This window comes from Balaenoptera acutorostrata, chromosome 17, assembly GCF_949987535.1.
Source record: "Balaenoptera acutorostrata chromosome 17, mBalAcu1.1, whole genome shotgun sequence".
Classification (NCBI taxonomy): domain Eukaryota; kingdom Metazoa; phylum Chordata; class Mammalia; order Artiodactyla; family Balaenopteridae; genus Balaenoptera; species Balaenoptera acutorostrata.
In genome coordinates, this window is record NC_080080.1 from 31,080,228 (window position 1) to 31,106,109 (window position 25,882).

At 37.8% G+C, this 25,882-nt stretch overlaps 1 protein-coding gene across 6 annotated transcripts in view; it reads right to left on the reverse strand.

The window, feature by feature from the left end:
- OXR1 (oxidation resistance 1) overlaps positions 1-25,882 on the reverse strand; it is a 458,270-nt gene that overhangs the window by 215,451 nt on the left and 216,937 nt on the right. The window lies entirely within an intron of this gene.

Consider the following 25,882-nt stretch of genomic DNA (forward strand, 5'->3'; position numbering starts at 1 on the left):
AATAAATCCACTGTGCTAGAGCCTGGGAATGCAGTGATAAAAGTCTCAAAGAGTGAACTGTTTAGCAGAGAAGAGAGCTAAGTAAACAGAAACTCACGATAAATGCTAAGCTCATCCTGGTGTGGAATTATATAAGAGCGGAATTAACAGAGACAGCAGAAGTCAGGGGAGGAATGGCTCTGGTAAGTCAGGGGTGAATGTCAAGTGCGCTGGTGAAGGAGAAAGAACAGGCCCTTGGGTAGAAGGATAGCCCACAAAATGGCATAGAAGAGTCAACACCTATTTTGTTGAAATGTAAAGTGTGAAGGATTTAACATTTTTCTTTCAGATGGTTAACCAACTGTACCATAATCATTCAATAAAATTTCCCTCCTTGGGCTTCGCTGGTGGCGCAGTGGTTGAGAATCTGCCTGACAATGCAGGAGACACGGGTTTGAGCCCTGGTCCGGGAAGATCCCACATGCCGCGGAGCAACTGTGCCCATACGCCACAACTACTGAGCCTGCGCTCTAGAGCCTGTGAGCCACGACTACGGAAGCCCGTGAGCCACAACTACTGAAGCCTGAGCACCTAGAGCCCATGCTCCGCAATGAGAGAAGCCACCGCAACGAGAAGCCCATGCACCGCAACAAAGAGCAGCCCCCTCTGGCCGCAGCTAGAGAAAGCCCGTGCGCAGCAACGAAGACCCAACGCAGCCAAAAATAAATAAAATAAATAAATTTTTAAAAATAAAATAAAAATGAATTTAAATTTCCCTCCTTTACCTTCTGATTTGTGATGCTACCTTTCAAAACTAAATTTTTTAAATGTAAATTAGGTCATTTTGAGGCCATTTATTCTGTGCTACTGGTCTGTTTGTTAGATGCCATGTCAGTGTACCACTGTTTTGATTATTATAGGTATAAGGGATGCTTTAGCAAAAATATTTTCATTCCTTTCTTTTTATAATGTCCGTACATTTCTTACTTGTGGTTTTCATAGGTTTTTGTTGTGTGTTTGCTGCCCATTACAAAAGGGACACTATATTGCATTTCCTAACTTGTTTCTGATGGTTATTGATTTTTGTATGTGTATATATATATATATATATATATATATATATATATATATATATGTATGTAGTTTTGACTAGTTTATTGAAGTCTTTTGTTCAAATAACTTCTCAATTCAATGTCTTGGTTTTACCAGGTGAACAATTATCTCAAATAATAATTTTGTCTCCCTTTCAGTAGCTGTTTCTAATTTCTATTTTGTATTATATTGAACTGTCTAGAAGAGTGCTTCTCAACCATAGGGGACTTTTCTGCCAGGGGATATTTGTCAATGTCTGGTGACATTTTTGGTTGTCACAACTGTGGGTTGTGCTACTAGTACCCAGTGGGTAGAGACCAGGGGTGCTGCTAAATCAGCTTTTTGCCCCCATTATTTTTATTTGCAGAGGAACACAGAATACTTTTACATACTTTCATGCCAGTCAAAAAGACTCTGACACCACAAGAAAAGCAGCACTCATTTCTGTGAGGTTCCTTCCACCGGTAATACGTATATGCTTAACTGCTCTCATCAACTGAAAACAAATCAGATACACCTGAAGGCGCATTTCCATCATGGGGATAAACTTTTACCTTCTAAAACAAGATATAACCGAAAATATTGAAAAATGTTCCTGCTTGCTTCACCTTTTAATGTGATCCAATTTGCTAACCAAAGTACTCATAAAAGGCTAAGGAAAGCTGATTTTGCCAATATTGTTGGTTGCTAGGTAACTTCCTTATTACCTGTATGTTGCACATATCTGTTTCCTTTTGGATTATACACTCTGACAAGCACACCATCTTGTAAATGGAAGTTAAAAGCTTGTCCTCTCTGCAATTAAGAGGCAGGATAAGAAAGGATATGTAAACACTTAGAATGCTAACTCACTCCACATTACTCAAGCTAGTCCTCTGGAGAGAATGCAGAATTCCACCTATGACTTATATGAACTGACAGTGCTCTCTTTGTTATAGAGATATCAATGCAGTCCCATCCCTGACCTTTTAAGTACAGTGACCCAAAGCGCTCGAAGCCTAAAACCTAGATTTTTCTCTATTCTCCTGTAAGTTTTCTATTTAGATTCCATCGATGAGAGGTATTCATAAAGACTTGGAAAGGAGAAGATAAGGAGACTTTTCTTTCCTCCATTAGTGGCAAACATAGACTTATGGGTAGATGGCAATGTGAAGTTTTCAAAGGCTTCTCCCGTGTCTCTAAAATCATTTATTTCAGTGCTGTAGACAGCTGAGAGCTTGCTTCCTGTCAAATTGGCACTCCAGGTTTTTCAAAACCAGAAACTTCTGTCTGCCCTTCTCTCCCAGCCTTTCCCATAGCTTTGTAGGCATTAATTCCTTGTAGTAAGTCCTTTCTTGCTCAAATACCTAGAGTGGTCTGTTTTCCTAAGCAAACCTTAGCTGACACTCTATAGTATCAGCTGACTAATGAGTATCTATAGGGAGAAATGTACCTACTTGTGTCTGAAGAAATAAAATCCTGTCTAAGGAAGGCAGTAGCTTTTCATACATTTTTAAAGAAATCACTTCTGGCTAAGAATTACATAATTTCTACAGAGTTCTTTCTTTTTGGGTCTTTTCTTTTGTTTCAAGTGTATACAATGTTCATTACCTTCTCTCACGGGAATCATTAATCAACCTCTCATCCCCACACACTGGTCCTCAAAAATGAAATAATCCATCAACATAAAACCCAGAAGAAAAACAAAGATAAACTGACTGCATCTCAGGTGGGGATGTTTAAAAAAACTGGGTATAAAAACAAAGGAATGACCATATGGATGGGACAGGAATGACATAGCTTAAACTAGTTCAATTGAAGTAATTTCAAAGTAGGGTACTTGACCAATAAGCCTTTTATGAAATTCTGTGAATGATGAGTGTCATGTCCATTAGATTGCCTCCTTCTCCTTTTCCCCATCCTGCTCTGTAGAATCCCCCAATGTCTGTATTTGGAGCCAGTCACTGAGGATTTGCCAAGAAGCACAGACATGTAGGAAGCCTCTTCTTCATGCTTACAGTGCAAAAAGAATTTGCAAATTTCTGTAGGTGTAGCCCACTTACCATAAAAAAGTCATAAAAATGGGACTTCAGACTTGTGAGTCTTAAGTCAAAAGCTAACAGACTTACGAGCCATATCTGAGATCAATTACAGGGAAAAAGGAATTTACCATACCCTCAACACTTTTGGGGGAATTGTTGACAAAAACGGTATCCATTTATGAAAAACAACAACAACAAAGCAGAGTTTGATGGTTTGCTAAAAAAAAAAAAAAAGGACAAATCTTCTGAGATACCAGAACTAATTTACACACAGTTTCATTTCTTTTTTTTTTCTCATGACCTTAGACCTCAAGCCAATGTGAAATTTAGTTTCTTGTAGTGATATCACTTTCTGGCTATTGCCAACAGCATGATACATTTGAGACATTCACTTAAACTGAATCTATTTATATGCAGTAACGCTACTACAGTTTTATTGAAGGGAATGGAAATTAAAAAAAAAAAAAAGCCTAACTCACAGTGGAAACTTACTAACAGGAAAAAATTTTATGATTGTATATATGTGAACACATGAATGTGTAACATTTTCTCAATAAACCTTGGCAGAACTACAGATTGGGAAGAAGAAATCAGTTGTTTTTGTGATCTTTTTAAGTTCTGAATACGAACTGAATGTTTTGGAAGCTTTGTCTCCAAAACTTCCTAGAATTGGAGAATATATTTCCCCCTATCAGGTGCTCCACCCATTTAGTAAACACTTGTTTTAGGCTACTTACAGTCTGTGTGCTTTCTTGTGAACTTATTTCATTAGGACTTCAGGTTGGGTAATATTCATAGTAATCTCCAATTATTATATAATCTTAGCTGCTAGACAATCTCTATCAAGCTAAAGAATTCTTTCCAAAGGGCTTAGGAAGATCACCTGTGTCCCTATTTCAATGGTGAAATAAGTTTGCTCTGTTTGTAAAAGAGAGGCTCATTTTATTCATTCAGTGACAGAGAGTAAACAGATTTCTGCTCTTGTACAGAAGGCAGACTCAAATCCTTGGTTTATTGGTTACTAACTGTGGGATCTCAGGCAAGCTACTTAACCTCTCTGAGCCTTAACTTGCTCATTGGTTAAATGGAGATAAAAATACATAACTCATAGGGTATGCTCAAGATAATATAGAATGATACATATAAGAGCCAAGAGCCAATACAACAATAAACTTAGGGCCTAGATAAAATGTTGGTATCTTAGCCCCACTTGGTATAATGTGTTTCTTCTCTATCGCCTTTGAGATCTCTATTCACTCCCTGGGACCCCTCTGGGACTGCTCTGCCTTTCAATCACTCAAGTGTTAATCCTTGCCCTGCTTCTCTAAGGCTTGCTGAAATCAGCGGTTTCCATAGCTCTTCACACCTCAGGAAACCGCTTCTGTGCTTCTAAGATAGCAAACACCAACCTGCTAAATTCAGTTTTGCCAAAGTGCTAATCAGCAAGAATCAAAAGTATTCCCTTTCTTCTTCACAGGTGGATCAGTGATTCCCTGGAAAAAGTCATCTCTTCGTTTTATAACTTGTGGGTGATTTTCATAGGGGGGCTTTGGGATCAAACCGAAAGAGAAAATATTTGGGGGTAGACATGGCTTTGATAGCCCTCGACTCACGCAGCCTGCTTTGGCAACAATGATGAACCTCATTTTCTTCATTTCTTCACCACTGTATCTCCCTTACTAAAGATTAATGTAAAGAAAAATGGTGAAATGAATTTGTATTTCCTGCAGAAAAACTTAGGAGAGCATATAGCCCGAGTTTATGCTTGTTGGTAGAGGTACAAGGATTGGGAATAAATGATTTGTGCTGCATCCCAGGAGCACCATTATACCAATTTGTTTCACACTAACATAATAATCATTCACTTTTATTTATCTACTACTTACTACGTGCCTGACACATTTCTAATTGTTTTAAAAACATGAATTATCATACTCCTGCAAATTATTATTAATGGGTATTTGTTAAGCACTTACTTATCATATTTTATTTGAAATTACTAATTGAAAAAACACACTATCTACATTTAATGCTTAGAACAGCCTAGTGATGTAGACAACATCTTTTTAGAGATGTAGAAACAGAGGTTCAGAGAAATTAAGCAAACTTCCCAGTATCACATAGTAACTAGTAGAGCCTAGATTTAAATCAGGCTATGTTTGGCTTTATAGTGAAGGCTTTTACCCTCTTCTACACTGCCTCTTACTAAGGGGCCCTCCTAATTGAGGGCAGTAATGCTGAAGTACTACAAGAAAAAAGAAATCATTCAGAAGTCTATTAAAATGCAAACAGAATTTGACTGTGGCATTGCATAGTCTAAAAAATGGAACAGTACAGACATTACCATGGTTTTATGCAAAAATGAAATATGAATGTATTATTTTAAAAAACAAAACAGATTAACCGTTGGGCAGAGTTACCTTAGAATCCCTTCTTTTTGCAGTCATATTTTCATATAGTTCTTCTTTATATTAAGCTAAAAAGTGGTCTTGGAACTTCCACCTATTGGTTTTAGAGCTATCCTTGGGAGCCATGTAGATGATCCTTCTTCCTTAAGGTAGGAAACAGCTAGCAGGTATCCCTGAGATCCTGACCATTCAAGATTGTATTCCCCTTTTTGGCTTGCAATGTCGCATTACTGACAGTCTGCTTCTAAAACTAAAATCCATGGATCTCTTTTTATCCAAATTGCTGTTAAATCGTTTTCTGAAATCTGTACATGTACAGTTGACTTTTTCAAGCAGAGAAAAATTAACACTTAAACTTATTAAATGTTAATTTTTCAATTTGAGTCAATCATTTCAGGTGAACTTATCTTGTCATATTTTGATTTCACTCAGCATTGTGTCAATTTAGAGCTTATCTGTATGGGTCAAGACAACGGTGAAATGTGAATGAGACAAAGTCTTAAATTCAGGCCTTATGGCCCAGTACTAGGAAACCATTCTCTAAGCTGACCCCTCATTATTAGTCATCCTCAAAGCTATCCACAGAATCATCTCATGTTTATTTCTCTCTCTGTTTAACTGACCATCATAAGAAATTGTCAGATGGCTCTGCTGAAATCAAGATATTTTCTCTATGATATTTTCCTAACTCTTAAATCTTCTCTTTAAAAAGAAAAGGTTTGTTTGACATGAGTCATTCTTAAAAAACTCATAGCCAATTCCATTGCATGACCTTTTAAATTAATTTACCATTTTTTAGCAATATGTTTAGTGAACTTAGTTTTGGTTCCTGTCAAAAAAAATTGTAATTTTATCAGTTCACAATACACTAGAGCATGAAAACAAACAGGACAGAAGTTCAGTTTAGATTTTACTAAAAAACCTACACACATACACACACACACTCCATAATAAGTCCCAAGTTGAATCATACAATGAGTTTTCAAACATTGCCAGTATTCCACTTTCATTGAGAAAATATGAAAAGGGCATGTACCGTGCTTCAGTGGGAACAATACATTAACTATAAAATGCTATTTCAAGTACACAATATGAGAAGTAAGATTACATGAGCAGGACTAAGTGCATAATTGTGCCTATCTATTATTTATGATTGTTCCTTAGGAATCTAAAATGACTTATCCAGTTTTATCAATTATAGCGGTAATAAGTCACAGCTGTACAGCACTTTACAGTTTATGCAGAGCTTATACAGGCATCATCTCATCTGTTAAACAGGTTGCTATGAAAGAGTAGAACTCTTTGGAGAAAGTGAAACTTAACGGAAGAAGATAGATAGGTTTTGGAGTCCAATGTGGATTTAAATCTTTGTTCTACCCCTTACGAGTTGGACGACCTTGGGAAAACCGTGCAATATCTTTGAACCTCGTGTATACATGTACACATATGACCAAAAAAAACCTATCACAAAATTTTTATGATAATTAAATGAAATGATAATGCATAGTGTCCAGCACACACATGTGCTTATAACTGTTGGGATTTTTTTCTCCTTCTTCTTCCCCACTTTGAAGAAGCTAGCTCCACACGCGTTTTTGCATGCTTAACTTTAACTATGCTTTATTGCACTCAAAACACCTATTTCCATGCTATTCAGAATGGTTGAGTTTGTGAGAACTATCTGGGGTCATGAAACCAAAGCAAAGAACATAGCCACTGAGAAAAGATTCCTTTCTGTAAATGATTTAATTAGTATAAAGATTGCTCCTTTTAACGCAGCAAAACAATTATACTAAATAAAAGGAGTTTAGGAGGCTGTAAAAAGACAAATCATGATGAATGGTTTGAATCATGAACAGGAAATAAGCAGTTCCAACCTGAGACTTGTACATTTTGGTAAAAGAGCCTAGCCTAGGTTTTGAACAAACAAATCTCATGAAAGAATACTAAAAATGACAGAAAGGACAAGGTACAAGTAACTGCAGCTGTTTTTAAAAACAAATGTTGTTTTGTATTTAGATAGGGGTTATGCCGAAAAAATTCAATGCTCAAAATAACTTTGAAGGGAATGCTAATAAAAGGCACCTCAGTTAAAAATATTAAAATCCATGTATTAAAGGCTCAGAGGGGTTTTCCTGATCATGAGGATAGCAAATTCCCTAGTTTTTCAAGTAGGAGTTAGAATTCTGGGAGGATAAGTGACCCAGGTCCAGGACCACACCTTTGATTAGGAGTAAATGTGGGAACAGTTTCAAAGTCATCTGATTTTTGAGTCGCCTCTTTCCACTATTAACGATGATCTGTCTGACCCTAATGTCAGGGGTGGGTCTCTCTATCCTATGGGTCTGTCAGATCTACCTATTTCTGCCAATTCAACCAGGACAAGGAACTTAGTCTTTCCATCCGTTTCCACAGGAAATCCTATCACAGACAAAAATGTCTTGATTTGTATAAAGTGTGCTGAAAGTTCAGGAGTCATGGGGAGGGGACGGGAGGGGAGGAGGGGCATCGGAAGGCCCAGGATTAGCCAAAAAACTGGCATCTAGGTAGAAGGATGGCTGAGTAAATAAAGAGCTCTGGAGACAGAGATTTATCTCCCTGGAGCTATGTGTTTATATTTCAAAGGAGGCTTAAACCCTGAGCTATCTCGTTCGTTTTGCCAAGGGTTATAAAAATTCAGGGACCAGAGAAGATTCATACACATTACGGACAAAGATTTCTCTCCCTCTTTCTAGAGGGGAGCAGGCAGCTCTCCAGCTCTTGTATAAATGTCCACATTGATATTTCAGGCTTCCTGCAGTACAAACTCCTACAAGCAGGGTCGACATTGCCCTTCATCAAGTTGCTGCCAGGGAAGGGGAATCGGTGCTGTTATTGCTGTAGGTAATCTTAAGTCTGATGCAGAAACCTCATGTTTGCTTTCAGGACAAAATTAATACATATAGACATTAAAATATATCAATAACGGATTTTCCCCAAGCTAAGACTACTTATTATTGATTATTACTGATCGGCTATTACTTTCCCATTGACCTCTTTCCATTTTCATTCTCCTTCTTTAAAGAAAGAGCAACTATTTGTTAAGAATTTACTAACCAGATTCAGTACTAAGAGCTTTACATGCATTGTTTTATTTAATACTCACAAAAAGCCTATAAAGAAAGTGTTTTTATTCCCATTGAATAGTTGAAAAAACTGATCAACAAACTTGACCCACACAAATGGTGAATAGCAGAGCTAAAACAGCCAGTGAATTGCTAAATTCTAACCTGTCTCTTTTGTTTCAGAACCTAGTTATTTCTCCTGCTCTGCACTAAATTATATGATAATGTCCCAATTAGCACCCTTGACTAATCAAATTCAGAAGCTGCTAACACGTGGCAAATTCTCTGATCTTAACCAAACAATTTTATCTATTACTACTTTAGAGTAATTTGTGTATCTGATAGTATGAAAACTATGTGTATGCATGTGTGGGTGTATCCACATTCTTATTCTTACTCTGAAAGTTTCTAATAGCATAGGTATTAAGGGCTTGGCGTAGCAGGAGTTTGTTTCAAGAAAGGAACATAAGTCTTCAAGATATATTTTTAGTCCAGGATGATAACTTGGGTCCAAATGCTGAAAAATATTTTCTATGTGTTGCCTAGTGAAGACGCCTGCAGGCTCTTTAGACCAGCCTTGCCATTCATGGACCAGGAGCACCTGGATGGTTGTTACAAATGCAAAATGGTGGGTCCCACCCCAGGCCTCGTGAGTCAGCCTCTGCATTTTTATAAGATTCTCCCATTTAAGAAGGGATTCTTTAGAATAGTCTTAAGGCTTTAAAGCTTTCCTTTCTGAGTCCTGCTGATGAAAAGTAAAACCAAGCCTTTCCCCTCTTCAGGTGGTGTATCACGGAACCGCCTTGAAACCCTGAGTCATTTGCTGTCTGCTGCTTATCCTGAAGTTTTCTACAAGTCCCCAAATAAGGCAGTAGAAAGTTCTCAGACTGTGTGATGTGACATGACTCTGCAATAAGTAGGGTGTTTAAACAGAATGAATCACAAGTGTGATTTACACTAAGAGGACAGACTCATGAATACTGATTCAATACTGTAAAAAGATGTTTTCGGATGCATTGACTTTCCTCTAAATCAGATAAAAACCATTTGCCTTTAACATCAAAAGGTTTCTGATGAGATACTTAAGACATCAATCCCAGTTCATCCCATTTTTCTTGACAGATTTTATTACTCCAGTAGACTTACATCACAGAGGATGACCAAAGAAGGGAACCAAAGAGAAGTTGCTGTTCCCTCTCTCTTTGACAAAGAATATTCCCCCTCCCCCTCTTCCAACATAGCTTTCTTGAACACCTTTATTCCTGAATCCTAGGATGTCAAGGCCCCATCATGATCATCTTTTGCATGTTTGGTCATGTGAATGGCATAGTTTCATTTCTTTCCTAAATAACTAGTAGAGGCAACAAGGGGACAATTTATAGGATTATAGAGCTTGAGGAAATCACAAAGATTCCTCCTATGTCCCTGTTCGTCCTTTCTCAGTTTCCTTTGCAGCCCATTGGTCTGGTCCTACCCCTTAAATTTTGGGGAGGACTCTTTTCTTTATCACTTTATTCACTCTTCTTAAGAAACTCCGTTATACTTACATGCTGATTTGGAGTGACATCTTCATCCTAAACCTACCTCCTGTGTACCAGAACTGCAGATCCAACTGCCTATCCCTCCAGGAATCCCAAAGCTCAACCGACCCACAGTCAAACTCAATATCCCATCTCAATAGCTATCCCCTGAGCATTTCCCATCTTCGCAAATGCTAACCCCACGCACCTAGATGTTCAAATCAGAAACTCAACAGTTATCCTAGAAGCCTCACACAAATCATAAAGTCATTTTAAAAACTAACAGTTTTTTTTTTTTCATTTTCTCTAGTGAATTCCTCACCCAATTGTTGATTTTGTTGACTTTCTCAGTTTTAGCTTTCCTTGTGTACTTCAATTTTAGTTTCAGACTCCTCTTGAGAGGGAGCTTTTAGGTTTCACATTTTTTTTCTCTCTCTAGTGCCTTCACTTCTTCTAGCCATTTTGCTCTTAGCTCAACTTGCCCCCGAGACTTCCATTCCAGAACAAGGTCTTGTATTGGCGGCTCATGGCGAGAAAATAGATTCAGCTGTGGAATGGAGGGATGGCTTCTCCCAGGTCCAGGTTCCAAGCCTCTCTCTGTTTCCTCTGGCCTCTGAAGCTTACGCTGAGCCACAACCCAGGGTGGGCAGTAATCACAGCTTTTTCCAGCCTTTCATGGTTGGGAATCCCTGCTCAGGTGCTAAATTTGAAGAAGTAAGTGGGGCTCTGTTCTTCTAATGTGCATGGTACGCATTTTTTTTTTAAATAAAATTTTCTATTTGAGAAAAGTTTTTAGATTTACCGAAAAATTGCTAAGATAGTACAGAGTTCTCATATACCCCATACCCAGTTTCCCCTATTATTGACCTCTTATATTGATTAGTTACATTTGTTATAATTAATAAACCAATACTGATATATTACTATTAACTAAAGTCCATACTTTATCCAGACTTCCTTACATTTTAACCTAATGTCCCTTTTTTGTTCCAGGATCCCATCCAGGATACCACATTACATTTAGATATCATGTCCTCTTGAGCTGTTCTTGACTGTGGGTTCCATGCTCCTTTATTGCTATGTGTTTTTGCCCCTTTTCTGGCCCACAGAGGTATTTGTTTGGTTTAGAAAAGAAGATATACCTTAATTGAAAAATGTCAGCTATCATTGCTTCAAGCATTCAAAACTTGAAATCATAGAACTGATTGGGAAATCTTCTTCTTTTTAATTTCCAGCCGGTCACCAGTTCCTCTCCATTTATATCCATCACCTCTCTGTAATCCTCTCCTCTCATATTGCCTCTGACTTAGATTAGGACTTTGTCACTCTTCATTAATATTATTTTGATACTTTACTTTTTATTTAACTTCTACTGTGTGTTACTCTGTGCCAGGATCTATTAAGCAATTTGTACACATTACCTCATATAAACCTTATTACAAACCTGAGTGGTACAGGGTAATATTCTCATTTCCCAAAGGAAAATCAGTGAGGTTAAGTGACTTGTCCAAGGTCACAGAGCTACTTAGAATGGCTGTGCGGGTATCCAAAACTAGATCTGTGTAATTCCAGAGCCAAAGCTCTTAAGCCGTACAGCATAATATCTAATTAGCCCTGACACTTATACATCTAAAAGATTATTCTGTCTCTAGGCATGTATATCCCCAACCCATTCTCCATATGATGCTCAAAACATCTCTCTATAAAGCAACCTTATCAAGGTACTCCCCTAGGCAAAAACCTTCAACAATTCCCAAGGTGTCATGATTAAGTCCAAATTCTATAGTACAGCCCACAAGACCCCCCATTATCTGGCCCCTCATCTTTCTCAAGCCTCATCTCCAACTGCCAATTGTCAACAGTAGTCATTCATTTATTAAATGAATGAATAAGCATTCTTAAAACGGACCACTGAATTGAGATTTAGACAGGCTTATTTAGGGGTAGAGGTGAAAAAAATAAATGAGAGCATGGAGAGAGGGAATTACTATTGATATTCCTCTTTTTCTTATTTTAGTGCGACTTTTTGGCTATCCCTAGCCCATCCCACTCACCCTATGTTTATTTACAAGAATGTTTCTCATATCAAGAAAGATCTGTAACTTGAGAGAATTATTTAAAGTAGGAAGTGAAACTTTGTAGCCTCAAATAGCACACCAGATATCCTGTTTCTTTAGTTAGAGTAAACAGTATTCTGCTGTTCTGCTATATAATGACTCACTTGAAATAATACTTGAAAAAGACCTCAAAGACACTAAAATTACCTAATTAAAAAGGAAATTGTTTTGAACTGGTTTATGAGACACTCAATAAACAGAGTCACAAGGTAAAACTCTCTGTGGGCACCTATGATATTTTATTTCCAATATACTATTGATGATAATTTTTGCCTCCTCTGGCTCAGAGAACTAGGAGAGGAAATCAATGTCCTTTCTATCAACATATTAAAATTTAAGCAACAAAATTAAGTCCAAGGATTCTTGAGTGCAAATCCTAGCAAATAAAAAATATTGTGATGCAGCAGGTAGGCTGGCACTGTTTAAAGTCTTACTGATTTCTCTGTGATGGACTATCCTCCATATACTTAATGTGTAACATCTTAATACTTAATGTCCATAAGACTGAATGTACCAGAAGACTTAAGATTCCAACTCATGAAACAGGCTGACCAAATAAATGACCAAGGAGAATGGAGGAAATGGGATGCTAAGATGTGTCAGCCATGATTACACAGACAATATAGGCTTTCTCCTCCAGGAAACATCCATCTAAATAGCTAAAGACTTATTCAGATAATATTTTGAAGGTATTTAACTTTGGTATATTCAAACATACATGATAACATGAAACAGGTTAAGTATTAGATAACATTACTTCAAAACCATTACATGAATTTCTCTTAGCAGGTATTTTTACCTACTAAAAAGCTGTTAAGCTAATTTGCTGAACATAGTATTTTCTGTATTCTGAAATCATGTTTCCACTAAGAATTCACATAGCTTTTTATTCATAGATTATACTGACACAAAGGCTTTGTAGGTCATAGTCTGTCCAGATGATTCAAGGTTTGAATTAGTGAAGTTTTAAAATAGCTCACTAAAAGCTTGCTTGCATGTAGATGTGCACATGATTTATAGTGAATCCATTAGGAATGGTCACTGAAACATTTATATTTGGGTTATTCAAAGTAATTAACTATAGTCAAAGTCATTTCAAAACCTCTGGCACAAATAGCAAATAGAAGCATTTCCCTCAATTGTGTCTCACTTTCAACTATTTTCACATTCTTCTCAGTAATATTCTTTTGGTCAGAGTGTGAACATGGTCAAAATTTTGTTGAGGAGCATGAATCTTACAGGTTTTTTTAATGTGTGAAAAATGTCTTTAGATATGAAGTAGGAAGAAAAGCCATATCCTAAAAAATCAGGAGATATCAATTGCTTCTTTTAATATATTTTTCATTGAGGTATAATTGACATAGACATTATATTAGTTTCAGTTGTGCAACATAACAAGGGGCTATCAATAGCTTTATTTCTGAATATTTGCAAGATCCTAGAAACTCTTTAAATTGATGCTTTTTAAAAAAATGGAAATACAGGGGAAATTTGAACATATTTCACTGCTCAAAATTCCATTAATTCTATCCCTTAATGTTTAAAACAAAGTAGGTATTTCTTAATAATCTGTCATTTTCTTCCCCTGGCCATGGTTCAGTGGAAAGGAACATTCCTACAAGCGTTGGTGGGTGGAAAGGGCAAGTTTTGATGGCTGGCAGCACTGAAGGATTTATTGTCATAGGAATTTAGCAAATTTCAAATAAGATCATGATTATTCCTCCACCACGAAACAATGTCTGTTTAAATTATTACACAATTTTAACCAGTATAGCTTCAATTAGCCTGCTTAGAAATCATTAAATAAATTGACAGGTATAATTTGTTTCTAATAAGTTATAAGTTATGCTGCAACGCAAATACCAAACCAACACCAGTAGCTCAGGGAAACCCTGGGGTACTGACATTTCTTAATCCATTGATCACAGCCATGATTAAGCTGTGTTTCTTGGTCCTGGGTTGATTACCTCTGACAGAGAACAATAACAGAATCAGGGCGAAAGAGAATAAGGCAAATGTACAAAATATGGTGGTAACTTTGTAAATTAGAGTTGGCAAGCTTATCTAGCATGTTACGAACATTACCAATCTATAGGGGTATCAAACAAACATCTTTTTCTTCTTTCTTAGTACACCTCTACTGCTTAGTAAAATTTAGTTAAAATTGTATAAATGCTTAGTTAAAAAATCTAATTTCTCGGGCTTCCCTGGTGGCGCAGTGGTTGAGAATCTGCCTGCTAATGCAGGGGACACGGGTTCGAGCCCTGGTCTGGGAAGATCCCACATGCCACGGAGCAGCTGGGCCCGTGAGCCACAACTACTGAGCCTGCGCGTCTGGAGCCTGTGCCCCGCAACGGGAGGGGCCGCGATAGTGAAAGGCCCGCGCACCGCGATGAAGAGCGGTCCCCGCACCGCGATGAAGAGTGGCCCCCGCTTGCCGCAACTGGAGAAAGCCCTCGCACGAACCGAAGACCCAACACAGCCAAAAAATAAATAAATAAATAATAATTAAGATAAATGGTGTAAATAAAAAAAAAAAAAAATCTAATTTCTCTTGAAAGAAATAAAGTGTTCATATTTATTCTAGAGTGGAAAAGAAGTTTTCATCTGTGAGTTTTCCTAGGCCTCATGTTTTATAGTGGATTTTAAATGGAATTTTTTAAATGACATGAAATAAAAACCCATTCAAATACCCCTCCAGCACATATACACACACAGACGCAGATTCTCATGCACTGAATCCCAAGGTCTGCTTACCCCACAAGTAAACAAAAAAATTGAACTTGGATTTTCAATATCTTCAAATTCCACTATCTTAATACAAATGGCCCAATCTAATGCAATGTGGGTCAAAAAGAAAAGGCACTTCTACATGTGCAGCAGTCTTTGAAATCTGTGAAAAGCCCAGGTCCATTTAGGGAAGTCCAGATTCCATGTATAACAAGGAACCTCAGCAACAGAATAATTTTCCTTAAATAATCTTGTGACCCAGAAAGTATAAGAAGTCATCAAACAAACTTCGATTCAAAACAAAGTCATTTTTCTCAAGAACATAATTTAATCTGAACCCTCAGAGCAGTTACCCATTTTAGTTTCTGTGCTTACAGACAGTGACCTGTGTGCCAAGTTGGTTCTTCTCATTAAATCAGAGACTTCCTGCTTTTACATGAAGAATCTTCTAGCATGGAGGGAAGGTTCTGGTTCAGTGGTGACCTAGTTTCATGCTGTAGAATGTGTCACCTCCAGCAAGATTAGTCTTTTCCTTTTTTTTCTTTCTCTCTCCTGCTACAATATTTTCACTTTAGAGTCGATCTTTTTTATTCTTATAATTAAAAAGTCTGGATTCAGAAGGAGAGGCATATAAGTTATGTGGTGATATTTTAAAATGCCTGGTGTATTGCAATTAAAAAGCAGTTAAATATGTGTCTTGCTTTTCCCTTTTTAGAGTTTCCAAACTAGTTATTACTGTTTTAATTTTGCCAACTACTCAGAAGAATTCCCAGGGAACCCCTAATTCTGTAGGCTCTCTTTTCAATATGTAAGCAGCCTGGGGTTAGTAAGATACAAATTTGTATTTACCTGCACTTCATTAAGTTTGGAATGTTGAAGATATTCTATTCTGAAGGCAGGGCAAAGGACAAGATCAGTGGATGTCAGACTTTTACAATTTCACAGAAGAGTAATATTTCAAAAGAATATTTGGGGGACATTTCCTAACTTAATTTTGACAAGTGAGGAGATTTAAAAATAACACATCTTATTAAAAAATTGTACAAAAGCAATATATATACTATGCCATCATTTCACAGAAGGCAGTCCATTTTAACACGAGGAAGGAGGTGAGAAAAGAAGAAAAGAGAGGAGGGGAAGAAGGAAAGAAAGAAGGAAGGATGAGCAAAAGAAGGAAAAGATGGTCACTTTAATAGAATAAATGTAATTGCATGAAAAACTAGTATTCTTTTTTTAATGCATCTGTTTCACCATCAATGGTATGGACTAGTGCTTTTGAAACCACTTACTGAGATCTCTGTCAATGATCTAATTTCATTTTTGTTTTTGTTTTTGAGAAGAGAACTGACCTGAAAACATGTAGAAGATAAACTGTTTACCATTAGTTATCAATCTACTTAGATTCTTTCCTTGACTTTGCCACCATTTCCAGTGTGATCATGAAAAAATCGTTCAACTTTCAGAGACTCAATTCCAAAGAATGCTATATGGTGGCCATAATAAATATCCTACTCATCTTTTAGGAATGTTATAAGCATTCACTGAATTTAACATGTATTTTTTAGTCACCTAAAAAACTGACAATGCATATGTTAAAATGCTTTGAATCTATTCATGTTGATCAAATCTGGGGGAGGTGTGGCCAAGTATGAGGGGAATTTGGATGGAATCCTAACACTGTTCTAGGCAGAAGGAAACACTTCCATAAAGCCCATCATACATCATACAGAAGGACACCTTTGGGAAACCACAAGGAGCATGGCTAGAGTGTGGGGCTGGGGTCTGAGACTAAGCTGGAGAGTAAACTGGGGCAGAGCATGAAAGGTCTACAGAGCAACAAACAACCTTATCTTGTGGGGAAAGAGGAACCACCTGCTAAAAACCAGGGGGTAAGTGAGCATATCCACGAGGATCAGGGCAGGAGGCTAGCTTCATATACGCAGGCGGGCAGCGATCATGACCTCTCATTCATGCCGCATCTTTAATGCACGACGACAATAACAAGCTCACTAATATTCATGGAGAACTTCCATGTTCTAGGCACTATTATAAGCACTTTACACAGGCTACTTCATTTACTCCTCACAACAGCCCTTTCAGGAAGCATCAGTTTTATTTCCTTTTACAAGTGAAGACACTGAGCTTTGAGATTCTAAGTGCCTTGTTTATGGTCACATAACTAGCAAGGGGAATGGGATTCCAACTTAGACATCAGATTCCGGAGGCCAAGTTCCTCACCATTGATCCATCCTGCCTCTGGGACCAAAAGAAGGAGCTCAGTAAGCACAGTGGAATGAATGACTACCCTTCTGCCTTCCTGCCACTGATCAAAACCATTTAGGATCTTGGAGAGCTGATCGGAGCACTTTTCCAGGCAAGTTGATGCCTAAACCACTCTAAAGACGTTAACGGCTGTACTTTAGAAAACACAACGCAAACTTCCCCAGTAACAGTGCTCAAATTGTTACATTCCCCCAATATTTAATTTTTATATTCTTTGCTACAACTTATTCTTTTCTTGGTAGAAGTGAAGAACATCTAGGCACCTCCTCTTCAAAACAATGCTGGGAAGCTTGAGGATCATTAAGTTTCCCCTCAATCATTTTCTTCTTCATGCTGCAAATATCAATTCCATTAGTCTTTTCATAAATTAATTCTATGCCAAGCGAAAAACAACTCTTTGAAAAATCTATTATTAATGTATCGAATGTCCTGTAATTGAAACCAGCCTAACTGATTTCTCAGAACTGTATCATTTATCTGCTAGAACGTTTATAAAAATTGTATAAGATTTAAACACATTTTACAGAGTAACTTTTCTATCACCTTCCTCCATTAACCTGTTCTATTGTTCTTTAAAAACTTACTACTCGGGCTTCCCTGGTGGCGCAGTGGTTGAGAATCTGCCTGCTAGTGCAGGGGACACGGGTTCGAGCCCTGGTCTGGGAAGATCCCACATGCCGCGGAGCAGCTGGGCCCGTGAGCCACAACTACTGAGCCTGCGCGTCTGGAGCCTGTGCCCCGCAACGGGAGGGGCCGCGATAGTGAAAGGCCCGCGCACCGCGATGAAGAGCGGTCCCCGCACCGCGATGAAGAGTGGCCCCCACTTGCCGTAACTAGAGAAAGCCCTCACACGAACTGAAGACCCAACACAGCCAATAAATAAATAAATAAATAAATAAATAAATAAATAAAAAAGAGGAAATATTTAAAAAAAAAAAAAAAACTTACTACTCATTGACAATGAATATCCAATTGCTTATTTATACCCTGTTTTTCCCACTAGAATATAAGCACCTGAGTGCCTGGACTTGGTCTTATTTTCTCTTGTATTAGTGGCACTTTGAACAAGGCCTGGCTTGTAGTAGGCATTTAATAAATATTTATTTAATTAATAAGTGAATAGGTTAATAAATGAAGGAACATATTTTCACATATGAAAAAGTTTGAGTTAAACACATCCACCAAATAAACCCAGAATTTGTTTATCTGAATATAACTGGAAATTACTGTGTAGAGGACACTGACCGATTCATCATAGATGGTATTCAACAAAGAAAAGGTGATACTTTAATACAGAAAGGACAAAAGGTAGAGACTGATCCATGAGGGCAAACAAGAGATTAAAAGGCGTGAACAGACTGTTAGTTCGCTTGACAAGGTGAGGACCTGCACGGAAGTCTCAACTGAAGGAAAGTTCCAGAGGTATTATACAGACACCTGTTATCCAAGGAGCCCCCTATTGGCCCTGTTTGGAAGCCCTGCTGAGCCAGGAGCCTGGGAAGGCTAACTTCAACCCTTTTCTGCCTTGTCTTTGAACTTGGAGAGAGCATTTAAATAGCATAATAAAAGGGAGCTTTAAATATAATACATGACACCATTAAACTCCTAGAAGAGAACACAGGCAAAACATTCTCTGACATAAATCATAGCAATGTTTTCTTAGGTCAGTCTCCCAAGGCAAAAGAAATAAAAGCAAAAATAAACAAATGGGATCTAATCAATCTTATAAGCTTTTGCACAGCAAAGGAAACCATAAACAAAACAAAAAGACAACCTAAGGAATGAGAGAAAATATTTGCAAATGATGCGACCGACAAGGGCTTAATTTCCAAAATATACAAACAGCTCATACAGCTCATTATCAAAAAAGCAAACAACCCAATCAAAAAAATGGGCAGAAGATCTAAATGGACATTTCTCCAAAGAAGACATACAGATGGCCAACAGCCACATGAAAAGATGCTCAACATTGTTAATTATTAGAGAAATGCAAATCAAAATTACAATGAGGTATTACCTCACACCAGTCAGAATGGCCATCATCAAAAAGTTTACAAATAATAAATGCTGGAGAGGGTGTGGAGAAAAGGGAATGCTCCTACACTGTTGGTGGGAATGTAAATTGGTACAGCTACTATGGAGAACAGTATGGACCTTAAAAACTAAAACTAGAGTTACCATATGATCCAGCAATCCCACTCATAGGCATATATGTGGAAGAGACAAAAACTCTTAATTTGAAAAGATACATGCACCCCAATGTTCACAGCAGCACTATGTACAATAGTCAAGACATGGAAGCAACCTAAATGTCCATCAACAGATGAATGGAGGGACTTCCCTGGTGGTCCAGTGGTTAAGAATCCACCTTCCAATGCAGGGGACGCAGGTGCGACCCCTGGACAGGGAACTAAGATCCCACATGCTGCGGGGTAACTAAGCCTGCACATCACTGAGCCCGCATGCCAAAACTAGAGAGCCTGCGTGCCGCAACTATAGAGGCCACATGCTCTGGAACCCGTGCGCCACAACTAGAGAGAAGCCCACATGCCCCAGCGAAGAGCCTGTGCACCGCAACGAAAGATCCCACGTGCCTCAACTGAGACACGACACAGCCAAAAATAAATAAATATTTTTTAAAAACCCAGATGAATGGATAAAGAAGATGATATAAAGAAGATGGATAAAGAAGATGTGTACATACACACACACACACACACACACACACACACACACACACACACACAAAAGGGAATATTACTCAGCCATAAAAAATGAAATAATGCCATTTGCAGCAACATGGATGAACGTAGAGATTATCATACTAAGTGAAACAGGTCAGACAGAGAAAGGCAAATATCATATGATATCACTTTTATGTGGAACCTAAAAAAATGGTACAAATGAACTTATTTACAAAACAAAAATAGACTTGTAGACACAGAAAACAAACTTATGATTACCAAAGGGGAAAGGGGGGAGGGATAAATTGGGAATTTGGGATTAACAGATACAAATTACTACAAATAAAATAGATAAACAATAAGGACCTACTGTATAGCATAGGGAACTATATTCAATATCTTATAATAACCTATAATGGAAAAGAATCTGAAAAAGAATATATATATATACACACACACACACACACACACACACACATATGTATATATATGTATGTAATGTAACTGAGTCACTTTCCTGTACAACAGAAATTATCACAACACTGGAAATCAATTATGCTTCAATTAAAAAAATAAAAAAGGGCTTTGTTAAATCTAACCTTTTTCTTTTCTAACAGATTTAAAAGTTGTAGATCTTATTCACTGTTCTCCACAGCAGGGGTTCCAATCCTTCTCTCATGCCCGGAAGTATTCAAAGCTCTTTTTTACACTAAGCTCTTGGCCCATTTCTTCCCTCCTCCTCCACTGAAAAGGGCAAGGTTCATCACCACTACCTCCAACAACACCCCCCCCTCCCTCCTCTTTGCCATCCCCAAAGTTTATTTAGCGCTTACTGTGTGCCTTACACTGTACTCAGTGTTAGGATTAATGACATTAATACCATCCTTTCCTACTCATAAGAATTGAGATTTGGTATGGAGACATGCTAACACAAGAAGATAAGGAAGACAGCTAAGTGCTAGATGCCAAGGCAGCGAGGAGAACGGAGGGTGATGAAGGGTGACTAGATCTATGAAGCCAATAAAGAGCCCCAGAGTGCCTTTAAGGTCTGATGTGATTTCTCCACCTTCTGGATTCCACAGCACTTCGAGTGAACCTCCCCTGCCCTCCGCTGCTCCTCACTCATCTCCCCTACCTCTGGCCCCACCCATGGCATTGAGAGCATCTGTCTTGTATTCTACTCACTGGTGTGCCTGTTTTAACCAAGCACTCCCTCCCCCCAACACACACGTGATGAACACCTCAAGAGCAGGGATCTCTGTTTACCCTTCTTATTCTGACCAGCATCTTCTATGAGGCCTTCACACAGCTGGGTCTGATCGAGGACTAGTCAGCATTTGGTGTGTCACTGAATGACTCTGATTATGGAGACATCTATTCAAGACCTGTCCCACTTCCTAACTGTCAAGCGAAAAAAGTCTCAGAATGGAAAGACATCAGCACATTTTACTAATAGTCACAGAGGCTGGAGAGAGACGTACGAACTCTGGCTTTAGATTCTGAATCAAGGAATGAATATTACATGGACTTACAAGCCCAGCTTAGGGAGCGTTGGGACACTGTTGGATCCTGCATGCCCAGTCTTCTTCACTATCTCTACATCTGCTTTACAACTCTTTTCAGAAGTCCTTACATGTAGTTCTCTAAATTAAATGTAGAGAATACATGGAGTATTAAAAATATGAGTCTACTATTTGGTTTCATCTTCCATCTTTAAGTAGGGACTGTGTTTCTGAAGGATATAGGTTTCTTACACACATTGTTAAACTCAAGTAGTTTTATGGAGCACAAACAAAAATTGGAGTAGGGAACAATTCTATTCTGTTTTCATCTGTTTACCCATTAGAGCTAGTCCACTAATTTAATATTATATTATTCTAGTTCTAATTAACACTTTTATTTTAAAATAATAATAGAATTTTAAGTACCTGAAGGACTTCAAGTATCTAGTCCAGTTGTAGGTCACAACTCATTAACAGACCATGTAGTCAATTTAGTGTGTTGAGATTGCATTTAAAAAAATGAAAATAACGATCAGAATGGAGAGTAAGGAAATGTTTTCAGGAAATTTTTTTCAGCTATGTTGGTGGTTGAGTGTGCACTGGTAAGTGTTGTAAAATGTGTTAGGCAGAATTCTAAGATGGTCCCCAAGACTCCTCACCCCTGTTATGTACACACGTGTGTGATCCCCAGGCCTGTGAATATGATGGACATTACACCCATGATTAGGTTTTGTTGACTTTAAAACAGGGAGATCATCTGGGTGGCCCTGACCTAATTACATAAGCCGTTTAAAGCAGAGAGCTTTCTTGGCTAGCCCAAGGAGAGGAAGTTAGAGATTCATAAGAGAAGGATTTGACATGCAGTTACTGGCTTGAAGATGGAAGAGGCCACATGGCAAGGGGAAGAGAGTAGCCTCTGAAAGCTAAGAGTGAGCCCCAGTTGACAGCCAACCAGGAAATGGGGGCCTCAGACCTACCACTTCAAGGAACTGAATTCTGCCAACAAAAGGAATGAACTTGGAAGCATACTTTTCCCTAGCTGAACCAACCTCCAGACAAGAACTCAGCCCAGCTAACACCTTGATTTTAGCCTTGTAGATACCCCGAGCAGAAAATATAGTCATGTTTTGTGGACTTCTGACCTACACAGCTGTGAGCTGATAAATGGGTGTTGTTTTAAACAGCTAAGTTTGTGGTAATTTGTTTCACAGCAATAGAAAACGTATACAGTACTTCATACGGTCAACTGTATAATAAAAAGCGAGCAAGAAAAAATACTCAGAAAGACTGATTTGGTCTAAATCTATCACTGTCCAGATGAGAAGGTTAAGGTCAAGTGATGGAAAATAACCGTGCAAGATTATGCAGTTGGTGACAAAAGCAGCACAGAACAAACTCTTTCTTTAGCCACAGTCCTGATATAGTGGTTACTCTCCTTTTAATTTAACTGAAGATTCATATATCTCACACCAATAGAGAACAGCTTTTCCTCTGCTTATATCAAAACAATGAAATTTTATTATACTTCTTATAAGATGGATTGTTTTCCTATAAAAAGTAATGAGTTTATGCCGTGCCATTTTTTTTTTTTTGCTGCTATAATTGGTTTAACATGTTTTTGTTATTAGGAATAATTAAGGACCTAAATCTATTGTCTATACAAGGAGGCAATCATTTCTATTTCCTAGAGTTCTCTCAACAGGAAGTAGATCCTATACATAAGTGCATGAGGGATAAAAGCTGTGAGATCAAAAGAAATTTCTAGAGAAGCTACTGCAGCCACTCATTAGCCACTAAGAGACATTTAAATAACTCCAAAATTTTCTAGTTCTTTTTTTTAATTTAAAAATTCTTCAATTCCCAGAATGATTACTTAAATATAGTACTGCACTTCATTGCTAAATTTAAATGTAGTAGCAACTTGGCCACAAGAGGGCTCCCAGGTTTTTCCAGTTGTGTGAGCTATAAATTGAGACATTGAAAGATACCTTTAAATGAAAGAGCATATTGGCTGGTGGATGGGTTAGTTGGCATGGTTTCCTTAAGTGAAATTTTCTGGGGATTGCAGTGAAAATATCACTCCACTGTATCACTCACAGAAACTCCTCGGGCTCACCTCTCTAGACAGGGATGGTACCCTTCCGAGTGACATAGAAGGCAGACTCTAAAATGTCACAAGAAGGTTAATTTCATTCGCAGAGTTGGCTATCTCTGGCTCACAGTTTTTTCTTTAATTTCTTTAAGGTTCTATCCCTCATTAAAAAAAATGGAGAGTATAATACTTACAAGAGTTGTGAGGATCAATTGAGAAAGAAGAAAGGAGCTTAACTTGTGCCTAGTATTTGGAATTACCAATAAATGGCAATTATAATTGTTGTTGTATTTATTACCAATACATTTACGAAGGGATACTGAAATAGGCTTGTTTTGTGAAATGATCTTTCAATACAGGTGATTACATGGTTGCTAATATTTCAGCCTTGAAAATGTCTCCAGGTCTATTTTAACATATAGACATGCCACTGACATTGCTTATGAATCAAACTGTTGCAAATCCAAAAATTAAACATTCACTAGTTGTAGGACTATTTAAAATAACTTATAGTTCATCTTTTTGCAATCCAAACTCACCATTTAGAATTCTATTTCTCAGGCATAGTTGTTTATTTACATTGGCCAAGCTGGGGGTCAATGTTTTACCCTCATTTCTCATCTTTAAGGAATATTGAGTTTATAAGATAAACTTTATTTTCTGAAGGCAAAATACTGTCTTCTTATCCAGTTAATAAATCAGAAAAGCAGTAGATGGTAGTGGATATGTGGGAGGAGAGGTGGGAGGAGAGGACATTGGAAAATGGAGAGAGAAGCAGTTATGTAAATGTCACGGGCTTTTCTAGTTGATTGATTTTTAGAACTCTGCTATCATAAGTTTTAAAAATGGAAATATGTACCTGTCTATACTCTCTTACATCAATTCTCATTATAGCTGACCACTGATATCCTCAAAGACACCATGCTTGTTGCCTATTAAAAAATAAGACTTTAACATCTTCATCTCGAAAAAAGGAAACCTGAGAGTAGATATAGGAAGAAGATATAAAATGGTAGGAAGGGAAAGCATGGTTTTAGGAGACAAATCCTGAAATACTACTAGACATACATGGAGGCATCTCTTCAAGTGTGCAGTAAGTAATTTAACCCAAACACACAGGAGAATGACTGGACAAAGTCACACAGAAAATTGGTATGGGAATCAGAACTAGAAATCTGATCTGATTACATTTCTAGATAGAGGCACTAAAATATCTGAGAAAAAATTCCAAACATCCCATAATGGGGTGGCGGGGTGCTGGATACCAAGAAAAACATGACCCCTTTGATGTAACTTTGGTAAAGCCATTAAGCCAACAGTGTCTACTATTAAGGATTTTGGTGATGAGCAAATCTCTCCAAATGAAATAATAAGCAACACCGAAGCATCCATCTTCTTCCTGGTAGATTGATCTCCCCTACGCATCACCTCTACCATACATATGTTTAGCAACTTTTGTCTCCATTAGACCTAAAACACTGAAAATTGTTATTGTGAGTTAAAAATCAAGGCCAAAGACATGATGAACAAATATTGGTACATAAAAGTTGGTAATTCAACTTATTTGAATTGATTACCTCTAACACTCCAATTAAGTGTTAATGTTCAAAATTACAGGATATTATTCTACCTGGGAAAAAGGAGGCATAATGTCTGCAAGACCCTATCCACAGCCTACTACCCTGTCATACATTGGGATCTGTATGTGATTCAATCTCTCCAATGTGAAGTAAAGTGCAAGGTAAAAACGGACCTACAACATAATTTGTCCTTCCTCAGAACGTAATAATTTTCTATTTTCTTAGTGGCTTTGTTAGTTACAGGCTGGCATCAACCACTGTCTCAACAACCTGACAGAACAGGGTCAGCCACTTGAAAGCCTGGAGGGAGAATGAAGAGAGCAAAAACCGAAAACCAAAAACAAAAACGGCTCCTGGCTAAAGACTGGCAAAAATGAAAATAGTAGCACATAAGCTTAAAACTTGGAAAACCATATATATGTAATGTACTTCTCTTAGGCAGGATATAGAAGGTCCTCAGGCCTACTCTCTTACTTAACTTTGCTGAAGGTGTGCAGTATTTTTCCAACTCCATGTGCAGACGGTATGAGAAGATGTTCACATAAACCATCAGAAAGATATACAGTCGGCCCTTTGTATCTGCACGTTCCACATCCACATATTCAACCAACCAAGGACTGAAGATATTTGGGGGGGAAAATCCAGAAAGTTCCAAAAAAACAAAACTTGAATTTTCTGCACATCCAGTACTATTTACATAGCATTTACATTACCTTCGGTATTATAAGTAACCTAGAGATGATTTAAAGTATATGGGAGCGGGCTTCACT